Consider the following 22,971-nt stretch of genomic DNA (forward strand, 5'->3'; position numbering starts at 1 on the left):
CAGTGAATGGGTTTGAGAGTTGTAACATTCAAATAACCACAACTTACTCAAATATGATCAGATCTACATGAGTGAGACATCATTGTAAAGCTTTGAATTCACACTTTCAGAATCTGTGAATAACTCAAAATGTCTCCGGGTAGACTTGTAACTGGTTTATCCACGGTCAGACACAATTTTGTCATATTTTATATCAAATAGTCCAAAGATGGTTTTAAAATAAATTGAAATGTTTGAGACTGTACCTTTCACTTATTTGGTTTTCAAAACCAAAGGCGCCGGGCTCGGCGGCGACGTGCCTGGGAACACCAGATACTGCAGAGGCGATCGGAGTTTGGTGAATTCCACCATTTGCTGCAGGAGCTGCGTCTCGACGATCAACGCTTTCAGTGCTACTTTCGTCTGTCCCGTCCCCAGTTAAACGACCTGTTGTCCCGCATTGGTGCGAGGATAACATACCAGGACACCAACTATAGGCGCTCGATTCCAGCTGCTGAGCGCCTGTCCATCTGTCTTCGGTCAGTAATTATTCATGTAATAACAGAGTGTATTCATACATAGCTAATAAAAGTAACCAGGGTAAATAGTGGACGGATTTTCAACTATATTAAAACGCAGCTCGACGCTCATACAACAGCGTATTTTTTATTAAAATGTCTTTATATTGCCTGTTCTAGTGCACCATTTTAGAATCGATTGTGGTATATTTGATAAAAGTACAAGTAAATTATATTTAGGCTATGTATAGTTATTTGTTTGTTTGTTTTTTTATTCAGTTTTCTTGCCACTGGAGACTCCTACAGGACAATTGCCAGCAGCTTCAGGGTTGGTGTGTCCACAGTCTCCTCCATCGTCCCCGATGTAGCAGCTGTCATCTGGGACTGTCTCGTGGCAGAATTCATGGCTGTCCCCACACAGAGGACTGGAGGTCCATTGCAGCAGAGTTCCAGAGCGGTGGAACTACCCTCTCTGCTGTGGAGCTGTGGACGGCAAACATGTCCGGCTGAAGGCCCCTCCCAACTCAGGATCCAGCTTCTTCAGCTACAAGGGGGATCACTCGCTGGTTCTCCTGGCTGTGATGCTCGGTATCGTTTCCGGGTAATCGATGTGGGGGGATACGGGAGGACGAGTGACGGGGGGATCTTGTCCAACTCAGCCTTTGGTCAGGCCCTACGTGAAGGCACTCTCCAGCTGCCCCCTGACCAGAACCTGCCCGGGGCTGAAGACAGAGGCCCACAGCCGCATGTTTTTGTAGCGGATGAAGCCTTCCCGCTGCAAAGACATCTGATGAGACCCTTCCCTGGACGTGGGCGCCTCCCCATTGAAGCGGGTCTTCAACTATCGCCTCTCTCGGGCACGGCTGGTGGTTGAAGACGCCTTTGGGATCTGGACCTCACAGTGGAGGATGTTTCTGCGGCGCCTGGAAGTCCACCCTGAAGTGAAGTGAAGTGCATGAAGGCGACTTGTCTCCTCCACAACTTCATGTGAGCCACAGCTCGCTGAGTGATGTGTTTAAGGCCCATTTCTCAGAAGAAGGAGCAGTGCCATGGCAGCCCAGAGAGTAGTCATGTCCTCCACAAGACTGACCCACAATGGCTCTTTTAAGAGCCACACACTAAACAACAAAAAGCTTAATTTGAGTCTGTTTAAGGTACATTTGTCCACAGTCTGTTGTATATGTTTTTTTTTAAGTGTTTTTCATATTTATAGACGTCTGCAAAGACCACATGATTGAGCCACAATGCCGGGCTGTTTACATAGAATGAGAAAGTTAAATGAATAAAACAGTGATTAGCTCAGCTTTTGTCCTTGGCTGTTTTTGTTTATTATTTTGAATTTTGGAAAATGAATTAAGTACATCTTTAAATAGTCAAAATTTAACTACCCAGTATTATATGAAAAGGTGCAGAGGTATACAAGAGACACGTTTTATAATATCAACTAATTTATTCTTACAAAAATATAACATTAAATAACTATATACAAAACATTTAATAACTATATACAAAAAAAAAAAGGAAAAATAATTAACTATGTACAAAAAAGGAACAGGAGCAAGAAGGACCATAGCCTGGAGGAGAGTTTGAGGGACACGTTTGGAGAATAAAAAGGGGTCTCTTTCCTCTCCTGCAGAAGGTTCCAGCTCATGTCTAATCGACAGGTTCCAGATTCAAATTAAAGGTGCTCCTGGCATAAAACAACTGAACTTCTAAATTAAAATGTTCCTTTTCCTGAGGAGGAACCTTCTGCAGGAGAGGAAGGAGACTCAAAAGAAAGTTCTCATCTGGACAAGGGATACGAGCAGGAGGAGGAGACACTTCACAGTCCCAGTTCCTGATGGTGTCTGGATGAGGTAAGGCCAAGTCAAACATTCACGCTCATACGAATAAGCTTTTGCAGATAAATGTGACGAGTCGTGGCAAAACTTTGCAATTCCGCTGACACTTTTGACTTGTTTCTTCCTTCATTCTAGTGAGGATTTCCTTGGTGACACCACTGATGGAATCATCCATCATCTCAGCACATGCAGTGGAAACAAGGCTTTTTTCTTTCAGCTCTTTGATGACCTCAGAAGCCTCTGTCATCGGCGGGTCTTGCGTCGCTCTGACTTGAGCTTCTTGCGACACTCGTCCAGTTTCTCCTCAGTCGTGAATAACTGTGTCTCCAACTGGCGCTTAATAGAAAAGAAAAATAGAAATGAGGAGCGCTGCATGGGTACTTGAAAGTCCAGGAAATGGTCAAATTAAAACAGGTGCTCAATAGCGCTCCACGGCCGAGCTAAAAATAGCCATGTGACATCACCGCGCCAACAGCGCGTACCCGGAAGTCAGACAATGTAAACTGCGAGGCTCAATTCCCATTGAAAACACGTCATAAAGCGACGGTCAAAACGGATTATTACGACCCAGAATCGACTCATTTGTTCCACAAAGACGTTTAGCACAAACTCTGCTGCTGTGGAACGTGTCAAAGTGATTCTCGCTACGATAAACCTGAAATGACGGGCGTTTGGTTCATAACTTTCCCGAAGCCGACGAGGAAAAGGGACAAATGTCTCTTGTGGATACGGGCGTGGCAGACCAAAAGAACATTTCCACGTCGGGAAAACTAGGAGGAGCAGCTACATCTGTTCAAAACACGTTGTAGGAGGACATGGACCCACGTCTGACCACCCAAACGTTGATCTGTTGGAGAGGGGTGATTCGTTGCAAGGAAAAAGAAAGTTGTCTATGTGGGTATAAAATGTGGCAGACAAGAAACTAAGGCATTCTGTTTTAGATAAATAATTAAAAAGCCTTTATTGGAACATGGCTGTAGGTTTAAAATACGCACCAACACGTTTCAGCCTTAACGTGGCCTTCCTCAAGGTGCAATCAAGCCAACAGGTGTGTAGGCCTCCTTTAATAGGGAGGGACCTGTGGCTCCGCCTTTAGATTTCACAATATAAAAAGGCATTTTAGACAGGGTATTACAAAGTATTCAAGATAGTAACTAATGTAAAGTGAACTTACTTGGAACTAAAAAATACAAAAGCTATAAGAATACAAATATACAGTGTACAGAGTGATGCAGTCGTTCAGATGGGCATGGCCCCTCCAGGTGGGCATGTCTCTAAATCCTTTTAAAACTATGACTGCATAAACTAACCACATAAACCAACCTATAACCTCATAAACCAACCTCCCTCTCTTGGACTGGGGAACACCCAGCCCACCTGAAAAAAGCAATGTAAGCGTGTGTGTCACCAAACAGGACCCTGGAGAGTGCACGTGTAAGAAGACCACCAGACCATCTCTAAGCCAGGGAGCTCAGAGATCTACCGAGTCCTAAAACCAGCACTCAAACAAAGTCTACAACACAGAAATGTTTAGCAGAAGCACAGGAAAACAATAAATGTATCACAATCATATTTTTTCTCCAATTATGTCTAGTTTTTAACACTTTTCACCAGAAAATGTACAAAATTACTATTTATCTATCATGAACCTAATTCAAATGTTTTTATTGTATTTGTATGTTATTTGTATTTCATACATTAGGGTCAGCAAAAGACAATGCTTTCAGACTTAAACACAAGTTTCTCATGAGAAATAAAATGCACAATAAGTTTACATTTTGCCCTGATTTTAACCTGATTGCCAAAACATTTCCACATCAGTGACACTGACAGCGATGATGAGATGAAGATGGTGATTTTGATGAGGCAGATCTCATGGAAATATATGATTTTGAAAAGGATGCATTGTGTGATGGTGAACTTGTCTCAAAGGATCAGGATGACATCGAAATGAACTCTGAATCAGATAAAGATGAGACAATGAGATGGAAACTGAGTCCCATAATGTTGATCATGATGAAACACAAAACAAAGATGACCACACTGGAGGAGTCGCTTTTGAGTCCTGTCTTCAGCCTCTTGACATTTCAGATGAAGTGTTGTGTCACAGACTCTGTACTGTATAGCACCTGCAGAACAAAATAACCCAGTAAGTTTCTTTAAAATACCTCATCTTGAAGCAAAAGCATTTCCAGTACAGTTTCAAAGAGACAAATTACATTAATTCCAAGTCAGTATTTCGAGTCTAGACTTTTTCACTGGAACATTTCCCATATAAAAAACAGCTTTCAAATTATTTTTGTTTTATACAAATGAAACCACTTTCAAACATTCAACTTTTTGGTGATTTTCCAATATAAAGTACTTTCAAATTATGTTTTAGAGACTCCAAAATAAAACATTTAAAAAGTTTTACAAACTTTTATGCTTTTACAAGTATTTTTCCCAATCGTTTCAGTAATTTACAAGCAGCTTACACATTTTTTTCACAATATTCCTTTTTTTCTTTTTTTTAATTCCAAAATGTACATACTTGAATACTTCTTAGTTCTGCTTCACAGTGACTTTTTGCAAACGCCACACCTGGTCTCTTGGCATCAAAGCTGTAAACAAATAACAGGACATTTAAGAAATGGCTAACTATTTCACATAAAACACTCAACTTTTTTTTAACACAATGTGAGAGTTTCAATCTAAATACGTGAAGTGCTGATAACTCTTGATCTTTGGAAGCCGTCTGAAGAAGGGACTCAGATGCTTCTGCCAGTCCAAGTTCTTGACAAACACTTTGCCATCCGCCGTTCCAACAAGCTGTGGGATATTGAGGTGAGACTCAGGAGAGCTGTTTTCCACTCCCTGATGACAAGGGAGAAAATGTAAAAAAAATGAGAACAGAAGAAACATATCTTAAGCAGAGAGCAGCACTGAAGTTTTACCAGGCTAATGTTTACACATTACAGTAGTCAAATAATATAAACTAACCTCAGCTATGTCTTCCAAAGTGTCAACCCTGGACAATCAGGAAATTGACCAGCTTCTGCATCCCTTCACTGGAGACACCAAAAAGGCCACATTTTAGTGGAGAAATACATTGGCCCCGGCTGCAGAGGGTTCGACGGAAAGTGTATCTGTAGTAGACAGAGAGAGAGAAAGGAGATTAGATTAATACATATGACATTTGATTAAGACATTTGTGTCTATTCATACAGTAACTGTCTATAATTGCACTATTATTAGTACCTGCTGTGCAAAGTGGAAGCTGTAATGAGGGTCCAAAGACAGCACAATAGTGTTATCTGAAGCACACAGGGGCTCATTCATAACTTCAACTAGCACATTCTGCAAAAAAACGAAAATCACACATTTGAAAAATTGTTTTTATCGCTTTATCTCAGTTTGGTCGGGGCCGACTTGTGGTGGTTTTACCCGTGGTTGATCGCATTTGTTTTGGAATCTGAAAAAGTTCTTCACAACACCATCCCTGTGTCAACCGATGGTAAGAAGAGCACACTTTTTACAAGAAAAACTGCTACTTCCAACCTAAACCGCAGTGACTGTGTGACGTTTCCAAAACTGACTAAAAACCAGAAAGACGCTGTTTCTTGGATCAAACTTGGTGCAAAGCCTAAACGATACAAAGATAACGTAAAGTCACCTAAAATACAGCTCACAAACAGATTTTTACCACTTTCAGAGACGGAATTAAAGAAAAAAAGGAAAAATACAGCGAGGAGGATCTGTGCCAAGAGCCAAGGTCATAAAGATTGTTTTGATTGGAGACGGGGCAATAAGTCACGTGACGCATGAAAAGATAAACACACATTCTTTTCCCAGCACCACTGTTTCTGAGATAACGTCACTCCTTCCAAATGTTTTGGCTAAATATGGAGGAGTTAAACAGCTGATTGTGCATGTGGGTGCAGTGGACATGCGGCGAGAGCAGACTGAAGTTTTGAAAAAAGACTTCTTGAAGTTATTCGACGTGCTTGATGAAGTGGAAATCAAAACATTCATAAGTGGACCTCTTCCAAACATCGACAGGAGGATAAACAAGTTTAGCTGCTTCAGCTGAACACATGGCTGTCCAAAGAGTGTGCACCTAGAGGACTGCACTACATTGAGAACTTCTATCTATTCTGGAAACGAGAGGGGCCCCCACCTATGCAGAGGTGGAGTGAGGGTGCAGAGGTGGAGTGAGGGTGAGGGTGCAGTGCAGAGGTGGAGTGAGGGTGCAGAGGTGGAGTGAGGGTGCAGAGAGTGAGGGTGCAGAGGTGGAGTGAGGGTGCTGACAGAGAACCTGCTCCACGCTCTGAGGCATTGGACTGGGCCTGGACAGGGTCCTGAGCAGATAGTTAGAGAAGAGAGGGATGAGAGAAGAATTCCTGCTCCATCAGCCAGAGACCGAGCCAATGTTTCAACATCAACAGCACCACAACTACAGCCTCCACCAAAGGATTCATCAGCAGCCGCTCCACCACCACCAGCAAAGGATTCAGCTCCAGCTGCTCCACATTGACCTCCACCGCCTCCAGCAAAGGACTCATCAGCAGCAGCACCACAACAATCTTCAAAGGCCTTGGACCCATCTGTGACAGGCTCGACAACATCCCTGTCATCGCCCCTGCCTTCAGTCCAGCCCTGGGTTCCCCCTACAACATTTACTCCCACTACAGATTCCTCATTCTCCTTCTCATCTCCACCCTCACCCAGGGGCCTTCCCAGCCATTTTGAATGTCTGATCAAATCAGGCATTAAGATGGCTCCACTCACGCCCAATACAGCAAGATCAAGGGTTATGTCAATACTTATCAGCTCTTCCCCGCACAAGCCGACTACACCAACAAAAGCCCCACCACTCATCCCCCCTCGCCTCTTACCCGGTCCCAAACTCTCCTCGGCTACAAAAGCTCCACCACCCATCCCCCCTCGCCTCTCACCTGGTATCTCCCATAGCTAGGATGCACTGGGTCTCAGCGTTGCCGGGACTTATTGTCATATTAGAAATCAAACCAACCCGGGGCCCTATGTAAAAAGAGCCCCCCCCTAGTGCTATTTCTGTAGTCACATCACACAGATGGGAAAACAAAATGCGAGTCAGGCCCGATCTGAGAAATTTGATTCATTCATTATGTAACAAATCTCTCTTAATTAATAATTGTATTTCTTCTTATAATCTTGATTTTATGTTTTTAACTGAAACATGGCTTGACAAAAACACAGGAAATGTAGTTCTGATAGAATCTGCTCCACCTAACGTTAAGTTTGAATCTGAAACACGAGAAAACAAAAAAGGGGGCGGAGTCTGTGCTATCTTTAGAGATTAAGTAATCACCCGTAGGTTGTCTTTTGGGGTGTTTTCATCATTTGAGTACGTCTCCTTTTAAATGAAGCTAAAACAGTCTCCATCCATTGGCTTCATTGTTTTATACAAGCCTCTCCAGCACTGCAAACGTTTTATTGATGATTTTACTGAGATGTTTCAGTCGTATGCACAGACTTTGATGGTTTGATCATTACAGGTGATTTCAATGTGCATGTGGATAATATTTGTGACAGAAACGCTAAAGAGCTTGATGCTGTCCTTGAAACCTTCAGTCTTACTCAGCATGTGAGAGGCCCCACCCACAGCAGAGTGGCCCCACCCACAGCAGAGTGGCCCCACCCACAGCAGAGTGGCCCCACCCACAGCAGAGGGCACACTCTAGATCTCATAATTACAAAGGGGGTAAATATTTCAAATGTTAATGTGATCGATGTTGCTCTGTCTGATCATTTCTGTGTCTTCTTTGACATGTCTGTTTCTCCCAAACCACCGGCTGGTCCTGCAGCTGTTCAGAGGCTGGTCCTGCAGCTGACCAGAGGAGACACATAAGTGATGGCACAGGTGCACTGTTTATGGAAATGATAAACTTTGAAAATGTCTCATGTTCTAATGTAAATGATTTGTTGAACTCTGTTACATCGAGTGTTTTGAATGTTCTGGACACCATCGCCCCTATAAAGGCTAAAATGGTTAAAAATAAGCAGAAGTTGCCATTGAGAAATGATGATTGGGTCAGGGCACAGAAAAGGGAGTGCCGCAGGGCCCAACAGTAACGGCGCAAGTCAAATCTCCAGGTTCAAAAAGAGATTTACAAAGCGAAGCTGAACATTTACAACCTAATCTTATGTAGAACTAGAGAAAGATATTTTTCTGAAATAATTGGAAGCTGCAGTAACAACGGGCGTGTCCTGTTGCCACAGTAACAGATGAACAAACCCTCCAGCTCAGCTGCCGTTAGAACTCATTTCCACATCCAAGTGTAATGAGTTTGCATTATTCTTTAATGACAAAGTTCAGGGCATTAAAAATGCTATAAATCCCACAATGCAAAAAATTACCCTAAAACCACCAAGACACTTAGAGCTAACTCACTTTGCACCAGTAACTGACAAAACTGTCCATGAGATCATGCCTCCATGACCACATGCCCCTGACCTGTGGAGTGCCCCAAGGGTCAGTCCTGGGTCCCCTTCTGTTCAACCTCTACATGCTGCTGTTAGGTCAGCTGATGTCCTATCACAATGATGCGTCAGTCAGATCTATGTCTCACTGTTGCAGGTGAATATGGACCAGTGGATTCACTCTGTCACTGCATCCAACAGATCAGTGTGTGGACCGTCCTCCTGCTGGTGCCTCCTGCTGGTGCCAGAGGGCCTCCTGCTGGTGCCAGAGGGCCTCCTGCTGGTGCCAGAGGGCCTCCTGCTGGTGCCAGAGTCAGTGTGTGGAGCAAAACAACTTTCTCCAGCTGAACTCAGACAAGACTGAAATAATTGTTTTGTTCCACAGAAACAAAGAGAAAGTGTTAGTGTCACCTCCAGAGTCTCGCTCTAAAACCTACAAACCAAATTAGAAATCTGGGGGTAATAATGAACTCAGACTTGAACTTTAACACATCACATCAATGACATAAGCAGCTTTTTACCATCTAAAAAACATTGCCAAAATCAAAAATATATTGTCTAAACCAGATTTGGAGAGACTTATCCATGCGTTTGTCTCCAGTAGATTAGACTGTAACGGCCGCTCACTGGTCTCTCCAAACGAGCTGTAAAACAGCTGCAGTTCATCCAGAACGCTGCTGCTCGGGTCCTGACTAGAACCAGGAAGTACCATCACATTAGTCCTGACCAGAACCAGGAAGTACCATCACATTAGTCCTGACTAGAACCAGGAAGTACCATCACATTAGTCCTGACTAGAACCAGGAAGTACCATCACATTAGTCCTGACTAGAACCAGGAAGTACCATCACATTAGTCCTGACTAGAACCAGGAAGTACCATCACATTAGTCCTGACTAGAACCAGGAAGTACCATCACATTAGTCCTGACTAGAACCAGGAAGTACCATCACATTAGTCCTGTTCTCAGGTCTCTGCACTGCCCCCTGTGGCTCAGAGAAGAGACTTTAAAGCAGCTCTGCTTGTGTACAAGTCTCTCCATGGCCTAGCACCAAAGTACATCTCAGACATGTTAGTGCCATATGAACCATCTCAGACACTGAGGACCTCAGGGACCGGCCTCCTGCTGGTGCCAAAGTCAGGACTAAACATGGACCGGCCTCCTGCTGGTGCCAGAGTCAGGACTAAACATGGACCGGCCTCCTGCTGGTGCCAGAGTCAGGACTAAACATGGACCGGCCTCCTGCTGGTGCCAGAGTCAGGACTAAACATGGAACGGCCTCCTGCTGGTGCCAGAGTCAGGACTAAACATGGAGCGGCCTCCTGCTGGTGCCAGAGTCAGGACTAAACATGGACCGACCTCCTGCTGGTGCCAGAGTCAGGACTAAACATGGACCGGCCTCCTGCTGGTGCCAGAGTCAGGACTAAACATGGACCGGCCTCCTGCTGGTGCCAGAGTCAGGACTAAACATGGACCGGCCTCCTGCTGGTGCCAGAGTCAGGACTAAACATGGACCGGCCTCCTGCTGGTGCCAGAGTCAGGACTAAACATGGACCGGCCTCCTGCTGGTGCCAGAGTCAGGACTAAACATGGACCGGCCTCCTGCTGGTGCCAGAGTCAGGACTAAACATGGACCGGCCTCCTGCTTGTGCCAGAGTCAGGAATAAACATGGACCGGCCTCCTGCTGGTGCCAGATTCAGGACTAAACATGGACCGGCCTCCTGCTGGTGCCAGAGTCAGGACTAAACATGGACCGGCCTCCTGCTGGTGCCAGAGTCAGGACTAAACATGGACCGGCCTCCTGCTGGTGCCAGAGTCAGGACTAAACATGGAGCGGCCTCCTGCTGGTGCCAGAGTCAGGACTAAACATGGAGAATCTGTGTTTCAGTTTTATGCAGCTAAAATCTGGAACATTCTTCCTGAAGATGTGAGACAGGTTCTACTCTGACAATGTTTAAATCTAAGATAAAAACAGTTTTGTTTTGCTGTGTTTGACTGAAAGGATTTTATTTACTCTCTTCTCTTTTATGTCTTAAACTGTTTTGTGTGAAGCACTCTGCATTGCCTTGTGTATGAATTGTGAACATAAACTTGCCTCACCATCAGAAGATTTACTATATTTCTTTTTGCAGATTTTCACAACAAAGATGGTCAAGGGGAAGGGGACCCAAGGGGACCCAAGGGGAAGGGGACCCAAGGGGACCCAAGGGGAAGGGGACCCAAGGGGAAGGGGACCCAAGGGGAAGGGGGCCCAAGGGGACCCAAGGGGAAGGGGACCCAAGGGGAAGGGGACCCAAGGGGAAGGGGGCCCAAGGGGACCCAAGGGGACCCAAGGGGAAGGGGACCCAAGGGGACCCAAGGGGAAAGGGACCCAAGGGGACCCAAGGGGAAGGGGACCCAAGGGGAAGGGGGCCCCCATAAAGCTGTTTCGGCTGTCATGGGTATGTTCTTTGTGATATAAATTAATGAGTAAAATTAAATGAGCATTTGATTACTTAGTATGTTTCAAATTAAAACATTATATTATTAACAATGAAAGAGAAGTGGCTCTTGCTCTATATAAATATAAGACATTGTGTGAAAGTCATCAATAGGTTGAGTTCACGTGACATCACAACGTTCTAAAATCTCCATCATGTGAACTGAGCTGGAGACGGGTCTGATTGAGGTTTATGGTTCATATCTCTGTCATAATTTGGGCAACATTAAACAAACAAATGTTTATTTGTGCTGTGAAAGATTACCCATAAACCAGGTCAACAAATGTAAATTCTACCTGTAACTACTTATTGTATATTAACATATTATTTCCATATTTACCAATAAACATCGGAGGAAGGAAGCAGAGAGAGGAAGGAAGGAGCAGAGAGGAAATAACAGTCAAAGGGTCCACACGGAGAGGGGCCCCCATGCTTGTGAGTGATGGAGAGGGGCCCCCATGCTTGTGAGTGACGGAGAGGGGCCCCCATGCTGGTGAGTGACGGAGAGGGCCCCCATGCTTGTGAGTGACGGAGAGGGGCCCCCATGCTTGTGAGTGACGGAGAGGGGCCCCCATGCTGGTGAGTGACGGAGAGGGCCCCCATGCTTGTGAGTGACGGAGAGGGGCCCCCATGCTTGTGAGTGACAGAAAGGGGCCCCCATGCTTGTGAGTGACGGAAAGGGGCCCCCATGCTTGTGAGTGACGGAGAGGGGCCCCCATGCTTGTGAGTGACAGAAAGGGGCCCCCATGCTTGTGAGTGACGGAAAGGGGCCCCCATGCTTGTGAGTGACGGAAAGGGGCCCCCATGCTTGTGAGTGACGGAAAGGGGCCCCCATGCTTGTGAGTGACGGAGAGGGGCCCCCATGCTTGTGAGTGACGGAAAGGGGCCCCCATGCTTGTGAGTGATGGAGAGGGGCCCCCATGCTTGTGAGTGATGGAGAGGGGCCCCCATGCTTGTGAGTGACGGAGAGGGGCCCCCATGCTTGTGAGTGACGGAGAGGGGCCCCCATGCTTGTGAGTGACGGAGAGGGGCCCCCATGCTTGTGAGTGACGGAGAGGGGCCCCCATGCTTGTGAGTGACGGAGAGGGGCCCCCATGCTTGTGAGTGACGGAGAGGGGCCCCCATGCTTGTGAGTGACGGAGAGGGGCCCCCATGCTTGTGAGTGACGGAGAGGGGCCCCCATGCTTGTGAGTGACGGAGAGGGGCCCCCATGCTTGTGAGTGACGGAGAGGGGCCCCCATGCTTGTGAGTGACAGAAAGGGGCCCCCATGCTGAGAGCTGGAGAGAGCGGGACAGACACTTCAACATTGAAGCTCTGCTCACAGGCAATAAAATTGTATCGTATGTTGTTGTGGAGGAAGAGAAAGAAAAGGAGGAATAATTATTTATGTATTTATAACTTTATAAATGTATAACTTTGTTCTTTGCTGTTGTTCCAATGTTCTATATGTCTGTAAATAAATTATTCTTGAAATGTGTGACCTCTTAGTAACAGTGTGTTTAACGCTTCATTTTCATTCATTAGTGTTTGAAGTAAAGGCCTACAGAGCTTCATCTATTTATTATTATTATTATTATTATGTTATTAAAGCGTCAGCATGTATTACCAATGGTAAAGAAAGCTATTAAATTATTATACAAATACTCATAAGATATAGTAAGAAATAATAGAGTAATGTTGGATGCATCAGTTATCAGAAATATCATTTTATAAAGAATATTCATAGTGTGTGTGTGTGTGTGTGTGTGTGTGTGTGTGTGTGTGTGTGTGTGTGTGTGTGTGTGTGTGTGTGTGTGTGTGTGTGGCCAAGCGCGCTGGGGGCTTCTCACAAATTCATAAAAGGTGGATCTTCTGGGACCACCTCTCGGAGACATCGCAGACATGCTCTTTCCTAATATGGTCGTGAGGTGCGACCCTTGACCCAGACAGAGAATATTAAATGCTTATTAATTACAACATTCCCTCTTTTGAACTCAAATCAAATCAAATCAAATCAATTTATTTTTGTAACGCCCAAAATCACAACAACAGTTGCCTCTGAGGGCCACAGGGAGAAATGAATCAACAATGTCTGTGGTGGCGATGGAGTCAGACAATGTCTGTGGTGGCGAGGGACGATGTCCCAGGGTCCTCTGTCCTTAGACTCTCCTTCTCGGCCAGGAAAAACTACAAAAAAACCTCTTTGGGAAAAAAGCGTAGAAACCTGGAGGAGTTCCAGTGAAGGAGAGATCCGACTCTCACAGACGGACAGACGGACACGAGGAGACTGGAGCTGGACCCACTCTTCAGGCAGAAGAGGGACCGTCAGAGGCGAGCTGGACCCACTCTTCAGGCAGAAGAGGGACCGTCTGAGTCGAGCTGGACCCACTCTTCAGGCAGATGAGGGACCGTCTGAGTCGAGCTGGACCCACTCTTCAGGCAGAAGAGGGACCGTCGGAGGCGAGCTGGACCCACTCTTCAGGCAGATGAGGGACCGTCCACACAGGGCAGGGACCACTTCACCAGGGGAGGGACATCTGGGTCCACAGGTCCTCAGGAGTGAGAGAAAGAAAAAGAAGGCGGTGAACAGTTTGCAAGTGGAATCAAAAAATAAATATTGTTTGATAGCATAAGTAGTCAGAAGAAGAGGATAGTGCTCAAGCTGTCATACTTCCCCCAGCATAGTTACTCCTAGGGCAGCGTAGCTAAAGCTGTGGGTTTATGTTTATGTTCCTAACTACTCTGACCATAAGCGATTTCAAAGAGGAACGTTTTAAGCCTGGACTTAAATGAAGAGACTGTGTCAGCATATTTAACATGGGTCGGGAGCTGATTCCATAACACAGGAGCTTGGTAGCTAAACGCTCTACCTCCTACAGTACTTTTAGAGACTCTTGGCACCACCAGAAGGCTCTACCTCCTACAGTACTTTTAGAGACTCTTGGCACCACCAGAAGGCCAGCATTCTGAGAGTGAAGAGCTCTGTTTGGATGATATGGTTCTATAGCATCTTTGAGGTAGGATGGGGCCATGTCATTTATGGCTTTGTAGGTCAAGAGTAGAATTTTGAATTTGATTCTGGACTCGACAGGAGCCAGTGAAGAGACTTCAGCACCGGCGTAATGTGCTCTCTTCTTTTTGTTCCTGTTAGTAATCTTGCTGCTGCATTTTGAACCAGTTGAAAGCTTTTTATGGAGCTTTTAGGACACGCTGCAAGCAGGAGTTACAGTAGTCTAATCTAGTCGTTACAAATGCATGGATAAGTTTTTCGGCATCACTTTTAGGCAGGATTCTTCTGATTTTGGCTCTTGTTGCGCAAATGGAAATAAGCTGTTTTACAAGCTTGATTTATATGAGCTTTAAATGAGAGCTCCTGGTCAAATAAGACTCTGAGGTTTCTTACAGTAGAACTGGAGGCTACACTGACATTGTCCAGTGTGACTATCTGCTCAGATAGAGCGTCTCGTAGATGCTTAGGGCCAAGCACAATGACCTCGGTTTTTTCAGGGTTAAGAAGCAGGTAGTTTAGTGTCATCCAGGTTTTTATCTCCTTCACACAAGCACTAAGTCTGTCTACTTGATCGCTCTGATCAGGTTTCATTGATAAATACAGCTGAGTGTCGTCTGCATAGCAGTGGAAGTTAATGTCATGTGACCTGATCATGTGACCAGACAGCAGCATATAAAGAGTAAACAGAATTGGACCGAGTACTGAACCCTGTGGCACACCGTAAATTACTTTAGAGCATGGTGAGGAGCTCTGGTTTACATTAACAAATTGGTACCTATCAGATAGATAGGATTTAAACCAGCTGAGGGCTGTTCCTCCAACACCTACATCACATTCTAACCTCTGCAGTAGAATGTTGTGGTCAATGGTGTCAAACGCTGCGCTGAGGTCCAACAGAACCAGGATTGAGACCAGTCCATCGTCAGCGGCTAATAACAAATCATTTGTGACTTTAACTAGTGCAGTTTCAGTGCTGTGGTGGGCTCTGAACCCTGACTGGAAAACTTCAAATAAGTTATTGTCCTGCAGGTGGCGACAAAGCTGTTTTACTACAACTTTTTCAAGGATTTTAGAGACGAAGGGAAGATTTGAAATAGGTCTGTAGTTTACCAATAGGTCGGGATCTAGATTAGGCTTTTTCAGAAGAGGTTTAATGACTGCATGTTTGAAGGACTGTGGAACATAGCCACTTTGGAGTGAAGTATTTATTATATTAAGAATAGGGTCTATAATTAGGGGGAGAATGTCTTTGAGGAGTCTGCTTGGAATGGGGTCTAGGACACAAGTTGAGCTTTTAGAGGACATAATGGCTGAAGTTATCTCTGCTTGATCAACAGCTGTGAACCTTTCTAAGTTTACAGGTGGATTTATATGGGACGTTAGATTTACAGCTTGGGCTAGTTCAGGGCTAATAGCGGGGGTAATTTCATCTAATTTATCTCTGATTGTTTTTATTTTATTGTTAAAAAATAGGAGGAAATCATCAGAGCTGAGTGTAGCTGGGAGTGAGGGCTCTACTGCGCTGTGACAGTTTGTTAGCCTAGCTACAGTGCTGAAAAGGAATTTAGTGTTACTTTTGTTGACTTCTATTAGATTTGAATAATATCTGATTTGGGCCTTACGCAGAGCCTGCTTATAGGACAGCAGGCAACTTTTCCATGCTTTTAGGGATTCTTCGGTGTGAGAGCGACGAAATAATCCCTCTAACTTTCTAACTCTTTGTTTATGTGAACGCAGTTCTTGGTTGTACCATGGGGAGGCGCGCTTTGGCCTAATGACCTTCTGTTTTAACAGCGCGACAACGTCAAGAGCAGACTTCAGAGAATTCATGGTCAAGTCGACACATTGATCACTTAAACTGGGACTAAAGCTGTTCTCAGCAGGATCACATGATCACATGACGTGATCACATGACATGATCACATGACATGATCACATGACATGATACTGAATATTGGCTCTATTATTTCTTTGAATTTTGAGATAGATTTTTCAGATATTGTCCTTTTCATTATAACTTTATTTTGTGGGGCTGGATGATCTTTAAGAATAAACTGAAAGGTAATTAGGAAATGATCTGACAATATAGGGTTTTGAGGGAGGACAATGAGGTCACTAATCTCTGTTCAAGTCTCCATTCAAGAGTTCACAATTCAATTAGCGTGGTTCTGTAACTGGGAGCATATAGTCCCTTCAGTTCTTACTTTGTAGGTAGGAGATCATTATTTTATAATGATTATCTTTGTTATATATATATATATATATATATATATATATATATATATATATATATATATATATATATATATATATATATATATATATATATATATATATATATATATATATATATATATATATATATATATATATATGACACTCAGGGAACCTGACCCGAACCCTGCTCCTTCTTCAGAGAAATGGGCCTTGAACACCTCCCTCACCCTCAAGGCCTCTCTGGAAGCGTTGTTTGCCCCGATCCGCCCCACACCTGGAAGTGGCTCCTCCTGTGCTCCAGCTCCCCACGCTCCAGGCACATGCTCCGGCGCTGTGGCCCGCATGAAATTGTGGAGGAGACAAGTCGCCTTCACACACTTCTCCACAACTTAAGGGTGGACTTCCAGGCGCCGCAGGAACATCCTCCACTGTGAGGTCCAGATCCCAAAGGCGTCTTCAACCACCAGCCGTGCCCGAGAGAGGCGGTAGTTGAAGACCCGGTCTTCAATGGGGAGGCGCCCACGTCCAGGAAAGGGTGGCATCAGATGTCTTTGCAGCGGGAAGGCTTCATCTGCCACAAAAACATGCGGCTGTGGGCCTCTGCCTTCAGCCCCGGGCAGGTTCTGGTCAGGGGGCAGCTGGAGAGTGCCTTCACGCAGGGCCTGACCAAAGGCTGAGTTGGACAAGATCCCCCCGTCACTCGTCCTCCCGTATCCCCCCACATCGATTACCCGGAAACGATACCGAGCATCACAGCAAGGAGAACCAGCGAGTGATCCCCCTTGTAGCTGAAGAAGCTGGATCCTGAGTTGGGAGGGGCCTTCAGCCGAACATGTTTGCCGTCCACAGCTCCACAGCAGAGAGGGTAGTTCCACCGCTCTGGAACTCTGCTGCAATGGACCTCCAGTCCTCTGTGTGGGGACAGCCATGAATTCTGCCACGAGACAGTCCCAGATGACAGCTGCAACTTCAGGGACGATGGAGGAGACTGTGGACACACCAACCCTGAAGCTGCTGGCAATTGTCCTGTAGGAGTCTCCAGTGGCAAGAAAACTGAATAAAAACCAAACAAACAAATAACTATATATAGCCTAAATACAGTTTACTTGTACTTTTATCAAATATACCAAGAACATCTATCAAGAACAAGCAATAAAGACTTTATAATAACTATTACAGGACTCTTTAATAATAATAATAATACCTTTTATTTATATAGCGCTTTTCAATGACCCAAAGACGCTTTGACATATATAAAAAGGGGGGGTATTTGCAGACAGGGGGAACAGCACGTACAATACACAATAATATACACAGTCTAAAAAAAAGAACAGATAAAATAAACAAGACAGAAGAAGTCCAAAGAAAATGATGGGGCTGTAACAGGGGGTAGAAGTGTAGACAGTGGGGAAGAGGAGGCTTGGGGTGGGGCAGGTCATAGGTCATAGGATTGGGTGAAGAGGTATGTTTTCAGGCGGGATTTAAATGTTGGGAGTGACTGATTACTTTTATTAGCTATGTATGTTTAACAATACACTCTGCTATTATTACATCTTATGAATTACTGACCGAAGACAGATGGACAGGCGCTCAGCAGCTGGAATCGAGCGCCTATAGTTGGTGTCCTGGTATGTTATCCTCGCACCAATGCGGGACAACAGGTCGTTTAACTGGGGACGGGACAGACGAAAGTAGCACTGAAAGCGTTGATCGTCGAGACGCAGCTCCTGCAGCAAATGGTGGAATTCACCAAACTCCGATCGCCTCTGCAGTATCTGGTGTTCCCAGGCACGTCGCCGCCGAGCCCGGCGCCTTTGGTTTTGAAAACCAAAAACGTGAAAGCAACACTTTACCGCCATTTTACACAATGAAAGGCCACACCGACAACAACTCCACTGCTCATGCGGCAACACCTCCACTGCGCATGTGCGTAGACAGCTCGGGTGCGCCGGACGCGCACCTGTGTTTTATGTTCTACGCGTGCCCGGGGCATCGAGAACGCACCTCCGATGCATCCATCCATTTTCTTCTGCTTTATCCGGGGCCGGGTCGCGGGGGCAGCAGTCTGAGCAGGTACTCCCAGACTTCCTCCAACTCCTCCGGGGGGATCCCGAGGCGTTCCCAGGCCACAGAGAGACATAGTCCCTCCAGCGTGTCCTGGGTCTTCCCTGGGGTCTCTTCCCGGTGGGACATGCCTGAAACACCTCCCCAGGAGGCTCCGGAACAGGTGCCCGAGCCACCTCAGCTGGCTCCTCTCGACGTGGAGGAGCAGCGGCTCTACTCCGAGCTCCCCCCGTGTGGCCGAGCTCCTCACCTTATCTCTAAGGGAGCGCCCAGCCACACGGCGGAGGAAACTCATTCCGACCGCTTGTATCCGCGATCTCCGATGCGTAATTTCTGCGTCGGGCGCGATTCGGCCGCCGCGGTGTGTACGAGCCTTAACGCGCTTGGCAGGAAGCGTGCCCGGCGCTTTGAGCGCGCTGACGCTCCACGCGCACTCACCGCACACACTCACCGCACACACTCACCGCACGCGCTCGCTCACTGCACGCGCTCACCGCACGCAGCGTCTTGACGCGCTCTTTGCGCAGGTTTTAGATATGGTTTTGATAATGGTTTAGATAGATATTTGCGGCCCATTTTGGCGGGCGCCTGAATGTACCTAGCGAGACCCGTGCAAGTAAATGGCGGCAATAGCTCCGTATTAACTAAAACAAGTGGAACTTGACAGATAAACCAATAGAAATACTGAAATCTAAAATTAAACAGCATTAATTTGATTCATTTCTTTAAGCTGTTAAGCTAACATGGAACACTCCCAAAGGGAAATTACCAATCAAAATAAATATATTGGGTTATGATCATTTAAAAACCCTTGATGTGATGTGCATTTAAAACATGAAATTAAAGATAGACACAACTTTTAACACCAACAAATTATATTTTAACCCTTTAAACGATATAAAAAAATATCCCCAGAAAAGTTTGTATAGGGCCCCTTTAAGTCTCTCAGTCTGTGCCCTTGGCGCAGGTGCTCCCAGCGTCTATAACTATCCCCAAAGCTCACAAAGTCAATAAGTAAATCCTCTGTGATAGGTACTCCAAAAAAAGACTTATTAAATCCCGCAACCAGGTAAAAAATATGAATGCCGCGGAGCGTGCAGCGGTGCGCGTGTCCGTGCCGTCACGGCTGCGCCGAGCAAACAAAAAAGAGGAACGCTCTCACCTCGGGTTGCCAACTATCTCAATCTCTCCTACATAAATTGTTTTAGTGTTGCTCTCCTGACCTGTTTCTGTTGTTTCTTACACTCTTTACTCTCCGTCTGTTTCATGGACCTCCTCTGAGCCTGCAGTAAATGACAAACAAATCATTCTTAGTTTGAGAAATACTGACCCTAATCTATGAGCTTATGTGTGGGGCATAAATAAGAATTTTAAATTAACAAAGAAAGTCAAAAGAAGACTCACCATCTAAGTTACTTCTTCCATGGATATTTCTTGCTTCCTTTCAGCACACTGTTCAACATCAGCTCAAGTTCTCCTTACCTGTCCGTGCACCTGTCTGTGCACCTGTCCGTGCACCTGTCCGTGCGCAGCAGCAGCTGGGTTTTTCTCCTCACGCTAAACTTCAAAATCCGTGCGCCTCGGTTTAAACGCGCTTTACCTTCAGTTTCCCTCTATTGAAATGAATAATACTTGATCTTGAGCTGGCGGTGGCATCAGAGAACGAGGACAGGACAGGTATTTCAATTCAATCTGACCTCGGATCAGCGCGCAACAGCCGCTGTGTGACTGCTGCGCGCTGATTGGCTGAGCCGCGCGTCTGTCACGGTAATTCCAGGAAGTGGAGCTTCGAGAGTAGCGCGTTTGCAGTAGCCAATTATTGGCCGGCGAGGCTGTGATTGGAATACGGGACTGGAGCTGTCCCGGACGGGACAAATCAAAATCACCCATAATTCAAGACATCCCGGGCAATCCGGGACGGTTGGCAACCCTACTCTCACCGGTCTGCGGCTCTGGGTCCGGTCTGTCCAACAATCTAGGCACTTGATCACAGCTCCCAAATCCGGGTTATAGTTCACAAGCGTTTGGCCTGGTGTCCGCGATAGTCCTTGGTCCCCCGGCTCTCAGTCGCCTTGCTGTGTCCAAAAGAGAGACGCCGTGTGTCCCCAAGAGAGGACGCGAGCGCGCGCACACCTGCGCCTAAATACATCAACCCCCGACCCCGCATCAGCTGACGAGCAGCTGAGCAAAAGTAAAAATAATTATACGTCATTAATAATTACAGAGAACACATCACAACAATAAATACATTTATAATTTATGTTGCCTGTGCTACAAACATTTTACTACATTCATTTGTTCCGTGGCTTGAATTAATGTAACGTTTGAAATGTTTCCGATGGCCATTAATAAAAGCAGAATCAGTTTGAGATGAATTTATAAAGTAATAAGACATGTATAAATACTTAAGTGCGTTCTTCGGTCGGTCGAAGGTCTAGTTTGAATTTTGGGAGTGTCTCTGGTGTTGGCTGAGAGGAGAGCCGGAAAAGGAGGAGTCTACTTCAAATCGTGTTTGTGTCATTAAGGTTAGCTCCACGGCTATTCTTTATTTGCCACCTGCTTGTGTGGTGTGTTTTAATGTCAAGGATTGATGATGTTTGGGGACTAGTTTTACTACTTCACACAAAAGCTCCGGTGCACGGCTTTCTGCGCACCTGCAACTCAAGGACCACGTCTTCTTCTAGGTCAAGGCCGCACACGAGGGTAAAAACACATTTGACACGTTGATGGACTAATATTTGCCATCTTATTGTTGCAGAAAAATGACAAAACTTTGTTAGACATTGCCACATACGAACATAATCATCATCATCATCAGGATTCAAATTTGCCATACAAAAAAAATATTGTGCAAGGTAGCAACTCTGAACATTTATATCCTCAGATTTAGAGCGTGTATCTACATGGATATAACAATCAAATTTGGCACATCACTTAAGCAACATGTAAAATATGAATTTGAAAATAGCAAATTTGTGTGTGACAATGTCTAACAAAGTTTTGTCATTTTTCTGCATCAATAAGATAACTCGATTTTAGTGTTTTCTCTTTCACTTCAAAAAGAGTGAATCAAAATCTGAATTTAAACCAGAGAATGTATGACACTATAAAGTCAAAGGTTGCGGACCGCTGTCTGTGCAGGTGCGTACATTCAATGAAATAGTATGATCTCCGTGAATGAGCACCGCGACCATGTAGACACTTGAAGAGGTGTTCTAATGATTCTGATCTGTGGCGTGGATGGGCCCTTCCAAAAAACACTCTAACATGTCCATTGTCATTCTCTACTTAGTTCATTCACCCGTTGGCTCCTGGGAGCGGCGAACACGGATCTATTCTTGGTGGGAGGAGACCAGAAGAGACCAGATTTCAGGTTAACTCCCACCTAGAAGCTACTTGCCTTTTGATTGGCTGAGAACTCTGCACAGTGCCTAAAGTTAACTACAAAAATATTTTTCGCTCATCTGCGTTCAACAGATGCGGATGCGGGTCTCGGAGATCGGTTATAACCATGACCTTCACTTCTGTCCCCTGTACATGGATCATTTATTTTGACAGAGTTTTTTGGCAGGGCGCTGCTTCAGGTGGGTGACTTTGATATGGTCATACACTTAGAAGCCTGCTCCTTCCAAAAGGTGACCTGGAACGGTCCTCCATCACTGAGGACGTGAACCGGGAATTTTCCTGACCCGAAGACCAGTGTTCTCGAAGTTATGTTCAGCATATTGTTCTTGCTGATTCAATAATTCCAGAGCAATGGTCCGTCCCCATTTTCGCCCACCTACGTCAAGCAGAGTGAGCTGAAGTGAAAATGAGTGTGGAGTGTTAGGAATGCTTTGTGCCTGCCACCAACCAACCTTCTGTTCAGTCATAACGTCCTCCATCATGATGTGGAATTCTGCTTTTACATCATAACTGGGCACGGATTCTGGGAAAGGAACAAACCGGCAGCGCATCAGCTGTTCTTTCCCCTTATTACTTGTATTTTTACACCCGAACCGGGAAATTTCCTGACCCGAAGACCAGTGTTCCCAAAGGTATGGAAAGCACATTGTTCTTTACGAATGAATCGTCCCAAAGCGAGTAGAATTTGCCCGCCTGGGTCACTGACAAGGTGAAGCCGTCCGTGCTCATTTTCACTCTTCAGCAACAAGCAGAGTGAGCTATGGTGATAATAAGCGTAGAGTATCTAGAATGATGCCTCTGCCACCAACCTGATGCTCAGTCATAGCGTCCTCTATCGTGGTGTGGACTCCCGTTCAATTTGACCTGCCCACGTTCCAACTTCTTGTGTTGCATTCTGGGACGGAAACACGCCCAGCAGCGTCATCAAAATACTAAAATGCCATTGGCGCCCGTGTCAGCTGTTCCTCGCTCGCCTTCGCTACTGAAATACACGATAACGGCGTACAAAAGGTTGATTTTTCCTTTGAAAT

The 22,971-nt window shown here is 45.5% G+C and overlaps 1 pseudogene; it reads right to left on the reverse strand.

Moving 5' to 3' along the window:
• Window positions 1-2,756: 2,756 nt before the first annotated feature.
• LOC140350840 (uncharacterized) lies at window positions 2,757-22,669 on the reverse strand (annotated as a pseudogene).
• Between the last annotated feature and the right edge of the window lie 302 nt (window positions 22,670-22,971).

This window comes from Eucyclogobius newberryi, unplaced genomic scaffold, assembly GCF_026437365.1.
Source record: "Eucyclogobius newberryi isolate DKJ021-1_F unplaced genomic scaffold, fEucNew1.0.hap1 SCAF_8, whole genome shotgun sequence".
NCBI classification, from domain to species: Eukaryota; Metazoa; Chordata; class Actinopteri; order Gobiiformes; family Gobiidae; genus Eucyclogobius; species Eucyclogobius newberryi.